Raw genomic sequence first — 12945 nt, forward strand, 5'->3', positions numbered from 1 at the left:
ATTTTGAGGACAAATTTGTACCAAAAAGTGCACTGAAAAAAATTTGGAGTGGAATTTACTTGAAAAAAGTTAGGAAAGTTTTTTCACTTAGAAAATGTGAGTAATTTTAATAGCATTCCCAAGTAAAAACTAAACACAAGGAACTGTAGCTTTCATTAGAAAATCTCAAGTAAAGTTTACTTGGAATTTTCCAGTAAATTGTATTGACTGTTTGTTTATATATTTTACTTAAGTAATGCTTATTAATTATTTTTTTTTACACAATGATCCTAGTTATTTTATTTAAAATTTTGAGTAACCTTTACTTTAAATATATTTTAACATTACTTGATGTTGTTTATTTAAATGGTGTTCAATAAAATAACACTGACATACATTTTACTTGAATACTTTTATTTCTATAAGATTCCTTAAAGATGGGAACATGAAATAAAACAAATAGTAAAACTCCATCAGTTTTATGGTTCACTATAGTGAATTTACTCCAGTAAACCACACAGTCCATTAAAATGCATAAACATTTAAACATAAACATTACAACAATGTCAGTTGCAGATATCAAAAACAAATGTGCAAATAGTCAAACTAGTAGCTGCCTTTCATTAGCTTATTTTAATTTCAATTAGATTAAATTAAGTGAAAAAAGACATCAAATAAAATAATTATTCTTCAGCAGAATAGTATTACTTAAAATGCATAAGAATGGCTATGTTAAATAGTAATGTAGTTGAAGTTGTTTTGTGAACAACATTTCTTGCATAAAACAAAACAATCAAAAACAAAAAAAAAAAAACAAAAAAAAAAAAACAGTACAATAAGTGCAAGTAGTGCCCAACTAGCAGATTACATTAGAAGCTTTCTATGCAGAGTTAACCTTTGGAGAAAATTTAAAAAGCATCTAACCCAAGAAAAATTTTCTGAAACACTTCAAATGTGTTTCTCAGCTTTGGGGGACAGCTTAAGTTTAGGGAGTAAATGCAGCCTGTGAGTGAAAGACATGCATTTGTGAGATTCTTACATCCCAGCAGCACCTCAGTTCCCTCAATGACAATGATGACATCAGACATACCGGCATCTTCTTCCACAGATCTGCTCAGTACAGTACGATGATTTTAAAGACATGACTGAATAAGGTATCCTTAATCATGTCTCTGCTGATATCCTGTGAAATACACAAATCATTGCAAAGTGGTTAAAATACTGTACAGTATTCAGCAGTAACTGTATGATGTTAAGTTATACTTTTACATTGAACACAACAATGAGACTCATACGCAATTATTACAGTAGAAAGAAACATGATGCTAATAAAGATAAATACATACATTTATAGTCAGGAGGGTGTAAACCTCTGGAAATTATAATTGGTGTAAATTGTTATGTCTTTTGGGAAACATTACACAATGGTTTCTAAAGACAATATATATATAGTAGTCAACATTTGAAGTGGATCAAAAACATTCACCAAATTTGTCCTAAAACTAGAACGGGTATTGGATATTGGTTTTTAAGAAAACTTTTAGAAAAGGTTTTGATCCACTTCAAATGTTGACTAGTGTACATTAAAGAAATATAAACAACATAACAATTTACACTGGTAATCCTGTCCAAAAGTTAACATACACCTGACATTTAAATGTATGGTGCTCCGTTCTTGACCATCACTGAGTGTTCTTTAAGTAACAATGGTGTATAAGCTTTAAAATTTTCCTCAGTATGAAAAAATGGATCTTAGCATCATTGTCAGTGCTTGATAGGGTTCAAATATGCAGAAAAATTAAGCAAAAGGAAAAATTATGGAAGATTTCCTTGTAGACGGTTTAATTGGCTCAGGAATAAAAAGAACACGTAACACAAATAGAGTATATCAGTCGAACCACTACTGTCTACATCCAAAATAAAATAGAAATATAAATGGATGTAGCTGTGTATGTAGCCAGCTAACTGCTAGCTGCTTCACTTATTGTATATCCATATCTGGACCCCACCTCCCAGTAAGACATTAGATGATCCAAGACTTGTGCAATGATGACACCAGGCCATGCAAGGACTTCAAACAAAGTCAGCACTAGACTATTAATTGATTATTTCTTTTTCTTTGATTTGTTTCAATTTATTGATCATTTAACATTCAACAGTGTTTTTGTAAAGCTGCCTTGTAACATTGTACACTGTAAAAAGTACTATACAAATAAATTTGAATTTAATTTAACTGTACTACCTGGTGGTCTTCAATGAGCTCCTTAGCTGATTCTCCCAGGAAAGATAGGAGGCAGCGAATCACAACTTCTCACCTATCTTCAAGGCTATCTTCTTGCTGTTAAAAACAGAAGGAAAATACAGTGAACATTAAATGTGTATACATCTACATATAACATATTTACAGAGTCAGGAACAGGGCAGGACTTAACAGGGTGGAGGCCCCTGGGCTTGAATAAATTTTGGGCCCTACATTATCAGAACAAAAGGTACAAAAGCTGTCACTGGGACGGTACCCTTTAAATGGGTCCTAATATTTACCATTTAGGTACAGATATAGGTAAATTTTTACCCATTATATGCACTCTTTAGGTACAAAGGTGTACTATTTGAAAGGGTACCACCCCAGTGACAGTTTGTGTAAATTATCTTCTGAGAGTGCACATACAGTAAACAACCTAAAATAAAAAATATATCATAGAACTACATTTTAGGGAAGTTTCCCGACAGGGTTTAGATTAATCTAGCACTAGGCCTATTGCTAGGTTATATTAGGGCATTCAAGTAGTTTTTACAAACAAACCTTACAAAAACATCACTGGTGTGCGTCTTGAGACAAAACAATGGCAATGATATATGTTAAGATATATCAGTGCAAAATGTGTTTAAATTAAGACAGATCAAACATGCATTTTAGTCTTGGACTAGGATAAGACCTGACTAGGAAACTGCCCCTATATCTCTAAAGCAGAACATAAGCCCATTCTAAAATTAAATCATGTATTTTAGGGATGTCACAAATCCAAATTAATCATGCACATTAAAAAATACCCCATAACAACATTTAAAATCATTATGTTAGACTTAGCTTAAGAAGAGAATGATATGTTTTGATTAACATTCACCTTATTACACACCATATAATGTTATAAACATAATCAACAAGAGTATTTTGTGCATATAGCCTAAGTGGTGCAGTGAAAAGAAAATATTTTAGGATGTAATTTAATAATTATGACAAGACCATCATGTAATATTAGACACCAAAAACCAAAGTGGAGAAGATGATCATTAATTCATTTTGCGTCTGATATGAACGTAATACATTAATACTTTGAACGTAGATATAAAAATGAACACTTTTAAGAAGTTTAAACTGTGATTCTGTTAGCAAACATGCTGAAAGAGAAACTACAGGAAAGTTAGTCTAGCTAGCTAGTGGATTATATCAAAAAGCATCAGGACATCAACATGGCCATGATTAAGTGGATCCTCACCTCCAGATGAAGTAATAAACTGGACTGATGATTTAAATGTCGACATAATCATATGTGCGTTGTTAACTCTCCGGATTTTGTTATGTTTCGTAGCCCTGCTCCACTCGTTCACTTTTCCACAGAAACTGTTTGGTTACAGGGTCGTGTGAGCTGCAGACTTCGAGCAGATTGTATTTCATTTGGCGCTACGCAGACCGCTTGGTGATGATGTCGAAGTACCGCGAGAGCGATTAGAAAGCAGACTTCTCCGTGTGAGCTCTCGCGGTACTCTGATGTAATTTTTTGGCTGTTGTTGAACCACGTGAATACACCCGTCTGCTTTACAATCACTTTTGCGCCGTGATAATTTGATTTCATATAATGATCGGATCGCGCAGTGCCGCATGAAGTTAAATGTACCAAATATCAAATAGCGGACTGTATATGAGGTTCAACCCGCCAAAGTAGCAAGTTGAGCATGCGAATGGTGAGTGATTCAGATGTCAATTTATGAATGAAAGTGTCAAGGGTTTGTCACACACTGTTAAGTATTTTCACGCTTTTTTAAATGGGTATACGGAAATCCTTGACCATTACTAGTGGATATACTGCGTATACCTGCTGCGTATCACGTTAGATTACAAACAAACAAGAAAAAACAGAGTTACAAGACCTACTCTAGTAATCTTTCATACGGAGCGCTTCATTTTCGCGTTGCTCTTTCTCGTTATCTGTAAAGCTTATTTATGACTCTCATTTCGCGTATTCGCTATTGTACTAGCATCTATGGGTTTCAAAAGCAGTAAACGCAGGGCGTCATATTCAGCACCAAGATGACTGACATATATATATTAACGAATTAAATGCAGCACCAAACAATTCCGCACCAACCAATAGGCTGTAAAAATAATAAATGAAAACGACTGAACAAATCAAACGAACGCAAGCCGGCACGGAGGCCCCTATTGGCCGGGGCCCCTGGGCTCAAGCCCAATCAAGCCCAATGGTAAGTCCGGCCATGGTCAGGAAGCAGCATATCATCACACAAGTAATTCCCAATTGTAAAAAAACATTTACATTTTACCTAGCTCAGTGAATCCAGCAAATGTTTAATTCTTATGCCAGCAACCCCAACCCTCATCTCAAACAAAGCCAGGAGTTTTGGGGTATAGAAGTCCAGCTTTTACAAGAATGTACGCTCCAAGGAAATTGTGGTGATTCTTCTGAAATCATTTTTTATCTAAAACAAAGAAAATAAAATGTAACACAATCAAGTGATGATTAGAGTTGGATGCACTTAAGTGTATTAATAGCTGTACAGTAGTCTTCGGTTTGACTGAAAGCTGCATTTTTTACATAACCACCTCATGCTTTGGCACCTACAGTAAACAAACGATGCACATGTGAATGCATACTTATTGCTATATATCTGTGAGGTGTGCTGTAATAAAGTATTGCCAACTTACCTTGCATTAGCTTGAATAGTGGGTGAAAAATCTGTAAAAGAATGTAAGAAATGTTCACGTCAGCAAATATTTTTTTTAACAATTGTAAATATATTTACTGATCTTACTGACATGAGGTATGCTTACAACTAATCTTACCTTAACAATTCATTGACTGTGGTTATGCAGTTATGTAAATTAAACATTAATAATTTGCCGGTGTCATTCATGACATTCATTTTGAATCATTTATGATAATATTTTAAACTACACTAACGTTTTTACTCAAGAGTAACACCCATATATCTTTTAACAAATTAGAATCTCCAACTGCTTGTAGATATCAAGCACGTGTTAAGTGGATGTTGGTCAGTAAAAGAACATCATGAAATAAAATACAGGCTTTACAACTTAAGGTTGATTGTTAAGTAATTAACATTTATCTAAACAAGCATTTAGCATTGTGTAATTGCAAAAGTGTGCAACACCTTATCGATTTCTATATAACTCATAGCCAATAGTATAGGTAAACAATATAAATGAAGTTCAAAGTAATATTTGCCTTGTACACGTGCATTTTAAAAAGTACCCTATGGTTAATCATGTGTGATTAATACGCGAAAAACAGGGTGATTATTAGTGTTGCTTTCGTCAACGAAAAGTATGCCGAAATATAGTCGTCAACGAACCTTTTTCACGTGACGAAAACAAGACGAGACGTAACGAAAATGCTGGTCATGTGACGATGACTATAATAAAATGTATAATGCAATATTGTTGACGAATAAAAACGAGACTAAAAGTGGTTTACAAAATAAAAACTAAGCTAAAATGTCTCTTCATTTTCGTTGACCAAAACGAGACGAGACGAAATGTTATAACGTTATTTCGTCTTTTACCCATCTCAGCATCTCCGCGCCCCCACCACCTGACTGCAGGTGAGCACGTGTGTTGTTGGCGCTGCGTAGATAAATCAAAACATGAAAGTACCGCGAGAGTGAGTAGAAAGCATGCGGAGCAGTCTGCTCTCGCGATGCTTTGATATCATACGCCTCCATTTGCACGTTAATGGGCATTTCAAACAGTGTACGCGGCAACCGCGAAACATGCGGAAAGCGGAGAAACGGGGGCGGTTACAGAGGTGAAGCGGAGTTGGTCCACAAGCCTTGCTCGTGCACCTAAGATCCTCTCCCTTTTATGGACACGACTCTTCATGGCAGTCGCTGTTGAAGATAAACACATTTCCACTAAATGCTGCACAAAACGCTTCCACTACATGAGAAAAGCTGTAGCCGCACGGCGATTCCGACCGGGAAGATGCAGCATTCTGGCTCCAAATGTAAAAGAAAAGTCCAAAATAAATCCCGTGCATCACTTTCAGGTCAGTTCAACAAGCCTGTTAAAATCTATAGCTTTGATTGCTGACACCACCAGTATAACAATGTACAAATTTATATCATGTAACAGTTGTTTAAATGACATTGTGCTGCATTGCGTTTTGAAACATTGTAAATATATCTATGCTAAAGACATTCGTTGTTTTGTATATGCTTAATAACTACACTTATTTATTATTTAAATAAACAAAACATACTTCGCTGAATACTTGAGTATTAAATCAATCAAACACCTGTGCTTTTCTTAATAGACATCTGCTGTTTTCTTAAAGCTGACTTTTAATTTACTTACAAGAAAAACATTTAGTAATTCTCCAAAATTGCTTGGATTTATACTGACATTTAAGATCAGCGTTGTCACATTAGATTAAGCCAAAGTCCATTAGGTACACTGGTGGTAACGTACAGATGCAGAAATATAAACTATAATAATATATAATTACATATGTATGATTGTAGTTTGTGCTGCTGTCAAAATACAATTATAAATGTTAACAATAGCATATTTCTATTCTCACACATACTATAGTTGTGTGTGACCCATTTGACGTTGTGTGTGTGTGTGTGTGTGTGTGTGTGTGTGTGTGTGTGTGTGTGTGTGTGTGTGTGTGTGTGTGTGTGTGTGTGTGTGTGTGTGTTTGCTTAGACTACTTTTGTTTTGATTATGTAGACTTTTATGTAGACTCTTACGAACAGTCAAGTCACTCACTCAGAGGATAGTAAAATAAATATCTATTCAAATCAGAGCATCTTCCATGTCTGGAATGGATGTATTCTTGGGTCTATAAGGTAACAATAATATAACTTTTGTTTGAAATGGGTTTGGCTAAAAGAAAATATTGTTTTGTCTATAATACTATTAGGTCATTATACTATATGGGTTAAATAGAATTGGATTACTAAAAAGAGACTAAATACAATTTCACTGACTAAAACTAGACTAAAATGTCATCAGTTTTCGTCGACTAAAACTAGACTAAAATAGTAATGGATAAGTCTGACTAAAATAAGACTAAAATGGCAAGAATTTTAGTCGACTAAAACTTGACTAGACTAAAAAGAGTATGACGTGACTAAAACTAATAAAAACTAAAATGACAGCTTGACACAAAGACTAGACTAAAACTAAAATGAAAACAGGCTGCCAAAAACAACACTAGTGATTATTACATTTCGGCAATTCGAACTTTTCTGGGACAGAATGCTCGACCACGACACGCAAAGCCTCGAGCAAGGTTTTCGCGGATGTTTTTAAAATATTCGTCTGACAGGATTAATGTTATATATAAAACTTAAGACAATTGTTTTCTACAGAGATCGCGTTTGCTAATAACGGATGCAAATCCCAAACTCCATGTGTTTAACAAAACAAAACTAAGATTACGTTTTAACGTTATCCAAAAATCTGTTATCCAAAAACATAAACATGAACACTGTTAGCATCTGTAACTCGATAAAAGGAAACAATAGGCACAAACCACTGGGACTGCAGATAGCTTAATAACTCTACACTTTTACCAAACATACCTCAATTAATTAATAAGCATATTAATAACTTAACTTACCGTGGTAAAATTCAAATTAGCCGTCCTGAAGTCTCCCTTCCTTTCCTCTGTCCGCGCCACTTCAGACTCGAAGTCAAATACGCATGCGCATCAATTATCTTTCTGTACTGAGTATATTTTACTTGAGTTGTTCATTTGTTGGTGTGATTTGATTAGATGGCGAACAATAAATAAATATTACTTAGGAGATTGTATTTAAATTTACATACGTATTTTAGAACAATAAATGACAAAGAAACTGCAAGTAATGTACTGAATTAAACATGCCATTTTTAAGTAAAAAGACAAACTACTATTTGCTTGTAAAACATACTTAAATAATGTTTCCATTATTTACAAGGTCAAAAAATCACTTTTTACAGTGTGTGCAAAACCTCCCTTTGGGCATGTCCTTATTTGTAGAAATGCTATAAAAAATATACAACCCCAAATCAGAAAAAGTTGAGACACTTTAGAAATTGTGGGTAAAAAAGTAATGGAATAATTTACAAATCTCATAAACTTATATTCACAGTAGAATATAGATAACAAATCAAATGTTGAAAGTAAGATATTTTGAAATGTCATGCCAAATATTGGCTCATTTTGGATTTCATGAGAGCTACACATTCCAAAAAAAGTTGGGACAGGTAGCAATAAGAGGCCAGAAAATTTTCAAAAAGTATCACTTTCAACATTTGATTTGTTATCTATATTCTATTGTGAGTAAAATATAAGTTTATGAGATTTGTAAATTATTCCATTCCTTTTTTTACTCACAATTTCTACAGTGTCCCAACTTTTTCTGATTTGGGGTTGTAGTAAATAAAGTTATTTAATTGTTTTTGTTTTAAAGTTTTCGGTTACTATTAGAGTGGGGGTTAGATTATACACTCTAAAAATGGCTGGGTTATTTTTGACCCATAATGGGTAAATATTGGTAAAATTTTAGAATGTAGTATTTATAACTAGTGCTCTTTTAAATCGATAGAAGTCTATGGAATGACGGCATGTTGTATAGATAAATAAATCTTAAAAAAATAAGTAAATAAGATAATAATTAATTATAATTAATAATGATTTATTTTGGATAATTTAATCCATAATTTAAAGTCACATTTGTGTTTTAATGTTACTTATATTTTACTATAAGTTTACTTATATTTTAAAATGTGGATAATATATGGATGATTCTCACAAAATCCAGCATCAGAATAAAAAAAAACTTGAAGCCAATTTTTTTGCACATATAAGATTAAGGTCTGAACTTACTATAACCATTATTTTTAGAGGATTAAAAAATTATTTCATATAAAACTACTTACATTTTTTAGATTATCATTATAAAAAAATGATCATTACCGCAACATGATTTTACATTAAATATATGCATTAACAAACTCATGTTTCGGTAATGAGAACTAAAAAGTTGTCTAGGTACCATTACAAAATTTCAACATTTATCTGGAGAGAAAAAATAAGAACTGCTTACCTGGTAGCCATCAGTGTCACAATCAATTATGTCCCTTCCAACAAGTGTTTTTTTTTTTTTTTGAAAATGTTAGTTCCTTGAGGGCTTAAACAATGATTGAAAATTGTTGCGGAGGATGAGAAAATTTTTATTGGACACATTTATATTCCTTATTATTGTCTCTACATTTACAAATGATCACCAAATACCACATGTTTCTTTACTGTAAATATTTATAGTTTAAGATGCACTGAAGCTTTTTATTTTTTAGATTTTTTAATTATAAATATTTCCATGTCAAAGAACCCAAATCCAGTCATGGACACATTGCGGTAATGAAAATTGTCCCCTTAAATGTGGAAAAAACAAGAAAAATGGTTTGAAATCGTGCAAAATAGTACATGAAGAGATGTTTGTAACTGTATGCTTCTTATTTTGATACTCTTACTTTGCATTTACATTTTATCAAAATGTTTCATGACACCTCATAAGTCTAATTTCAGGAGAATCACCCATATAGGCAAAATAAAGAATGAGTAGGCCTACGTGACCCAAAATTCATGTGTTTACAGTATATATTTAATCATCTCAAACATTGAATAAGCAATGAACTTCTCAGCATGCTAGAGTTTTAGCACTCATGTGACGTGCTTTATTTCTCCTGCTGGTCTGGTTCTGTGGTCCTGCATGGTTTGTGAGTGTGACAGCATTCTCTCAGGAACCCACAGCTGGACTCGGGTAATTGCAGTGTGCACACGGTCATGGAAATAGATCGGCCCTTGAGTCAAGTCAATTGGTTTGAGCATTTTCAGTGATCCTTGTGGATACATGAAGCCCAAACTGGTCATCCCCAGCGCCAGGTGTGCGAGAACAAATGCAGAAAGACCTCAAAGGCCATTCGCATCAAATCTCTGAGAAATTGTCCTTTGTGAATCTGTGACAGGGTGTTGGAAATGAGTGTGTGTATGTGTCAGACGAACGTATTTTGTTAGTGTGTGGGTCATGCTACAAGGAGCATAGGACCCAAGAGGATAAAAGATTTATGGAGGCTTTTGTCTCCATCTGTTGGAGACGGACTATAAACCCTTACCGTAAATAATCTAACTAAAGTCTTTATTGGAGAAGAAGGTTTGTGTGAGTTTGTGTGTTGCTGACTTGGTATGTGTGCATATGTGTATATATAGATTGACTCGTATCTAAAATAGATAGATAACATTAAATTGCTACTGTATCATGCACTTTCAATCAAGTTTCGGATGTAGTGAAGTCATTTGTTGGCTCAGTTTAAATCTGTGGCAAAAAGTCACCCAGAGCACTTAAATCTGAACATAGCTGAACATTACACCCCATTTATCTCTGTTACCTAACAGATGTAATTACGGCGAGTATGGGAGTGTTTTCATGTGCCCCATTCAGCTGTAATCAAAGACCGCAGAGACCTACAGAAATGGACTGCTTGCAGCACAAGAGTTATTGTCAATTAATGATGAATTGTTGTGCAAACTACCCTTGTACATGAGAAATGAGTCCCTCTCATACCTCAACCAGTCCAGGAAAATAATATATTACTTCAACGAGCAAAGGGAAACATGTGAAATGAATTGCATGTGTATATGTATTCCGGTACAAGTGTAATCCACATATTGTAAACTAATTAAACTACGCTTAACACATTTGTTTTGCTTTCTTAAAAATTTGTTAACTACAAGAAAGTAATGAGATTGCTTGAATTTTTAGGGGCCTAACAACTTAATCACATTTTTACCCACACAAAATCCTGCTTAAGAACCCAACAAGCAAGCCGTCATTTTACTGTCTAGGTTAACTATAGACCAGATATGGTCCAACTATGAATAACTCACTTCTAACCAAAATAAACTTGAATTTGGTTACATGTTGTTTTGCCAAAATAACTTGTATGGTATGTATGCAGTACATCATGTATGCAAGTGCTGATGCATGGTGTTTGGCTTTTTTGTCTATGGGAGGTGAATCTATTAAACTTTCACTGACAGCTCAAATGTTGCCATGTATGGGATGTGTTTGGATGGCTCTTATTGCAGGGTTCCCACGGGTCCTTGAAATCCTTGAAAGTTTTTGAATCTGGGGGGAAAAAATCAAGGCCCTGGGAAGTTTTTGAAAATATACAAAAAAAAGAGGTTATTGAAAGTGCTTGAATCTATTTTATGCAAGAAGTTTTCTGGAAAAAAATCCATATTATTTTCTGTGTAGTGTAGAAAAATAAACATTCTAGACTTTTTAAGCACACGTGCTAAACTGTTCGCTTTAAATGCTTATATCTTCTGTATGCGAATGTTGATTCATACCAAAATGCCAATAGTCCTTTATTAGTTTTGTTTGACACATGAAAACGTATGTAACTGTTGTTCCCTCAGAAGGGAACCAGACGCTGTGTCTCCCTTGGCATACATCCTGTTTCTATGTAACACCGTCTTTGGCAATATTTCAGATAGCGATATACTTCCTGGCTCCCGCTTCACCCTGTGTTTTTCGTTAAGCCTCACCATTGGTTGAATTTGATATACACATTCAGACGCACTTACCCTTGGAGTCGTCCCCAAAGTGTCACAGCACTGTAACAATGGGAACGGTAACAAAGTATCTTTGAAGGTAACCTTGCTCTCACTTAAAATGTGTTCCCCTATTTTAACGATCTAAGCGCATTGTCTAAAGCGCACAGCGCAATGTCTAAATGGGCGTGTCCGATGCCACTTTGCTAATTTAACAACGGGAAAAATGGTTTGTGCGCCGAGCACATGGTCGAAAAGGGTTGTTGCTATTTTTTAATGAGTAATGGGAGTATTTTGGGCGTAACGTGCAATAAACCCATGAGAGTCCCAGCTCTCGTCCCCTTTAAAAGCAAGTTGCGCTGGCACTATGTCTAATCCCTATTTAGATGACGGACTTTGTAAACTGAAAAACTAAGAGGAGGAAGAAGACCCCCAGTTTAAGAATAATGTTAAATAATTGTGTTGTTTTTCACTTGAATTTAAATAATTTTTTTATTAAAACCTTTAAAACCCGTTTTCTTTTATTTATGCAAGTAAAAATAGCAGGCGTTTTTGTGCTGCTACGCATTCATGTATGTGAATGTATAGGCGCATATTACTAATGCGCTCTTTAAATAACAAAAAAAAATATTGACTTTAGACTTTAGACCAGGTTTTTGTTGCAATGGCGTAGTCTATTTTAGTTGCCTCAAAATAGCAACGCGCCAACAATGCGCCTGAACACACCTCATTTTCAGACCAGAACGTCCATGGGCGCAAAAGGGGGCCCAAATGCATTTGCTATTTAAACAACGTGGCGCTAAACGTAAAAATGATCATTGCGCAGGGTGGAAACTAACAAAAGACACTTGCGTCGCGCATTGCGCTGGGTGTAAGATAGAGACCTTAGTCTCCTTGAATTTGGGGTATTGGACCTGGAAAGTCCTTGAAAGGTCCTTGAATTTGAAGTTAACTAAGGTGGGGGGACCCTGTTATTGTTTTTTACAGAAATAGTTTACCCCAGAATTAAAATTTTGTCATCATTTACTCACCCTCATGTTGTTTTAAACCCACATGAGTTTATTTATTCTGTTGAACACAAAAGGTAAGTACATAGTCAATG

At 34.6% G+C, this 12945-nt stretch overlaps 1 long non-coding RNA gene across 1 annotated transcript; it reads right to left on the reverse strand.

The window, feature by feature from the left end:
* Window positions 1-1099: 1099 nt before the first annotated feature.
* On the reverse strand, window positions 1100-7931 carry LOC135758684 (uncharacterized). The gene is made up of 5 exons (XR_010536566.1): window positions 7863-7931; window positions 4922-4952; window positions 4540-4695; window positions 2222-2317; window positions 1100-1162 (listed from the first exon to the last, which is right to left on the reverse strand). It is a non-coding gene; the product is annotated as an uncharacterized lncRNA (long non-coding RNA).
* Between the last annotated feature and the right edge of the window lie 5014 nt (window positions 7932-12945).

The sequence above is a fragment of the Paramisgurnus dabryanus genome, chromosome 1 (assembly GCF_030506205.2).
Source record: "Paramisgurnus dabryanus chromosome 1, PD_genome_1.1, whole genome shotgun sequence".
Taxonomy (NCBI): domain Eukaryota; kingdom Metazoa; phylum Chordata; class Actinopteri; order Cypriniformes; family Cobitidae; genus Paramisgurnus; species Paramisgurnus dabryanus.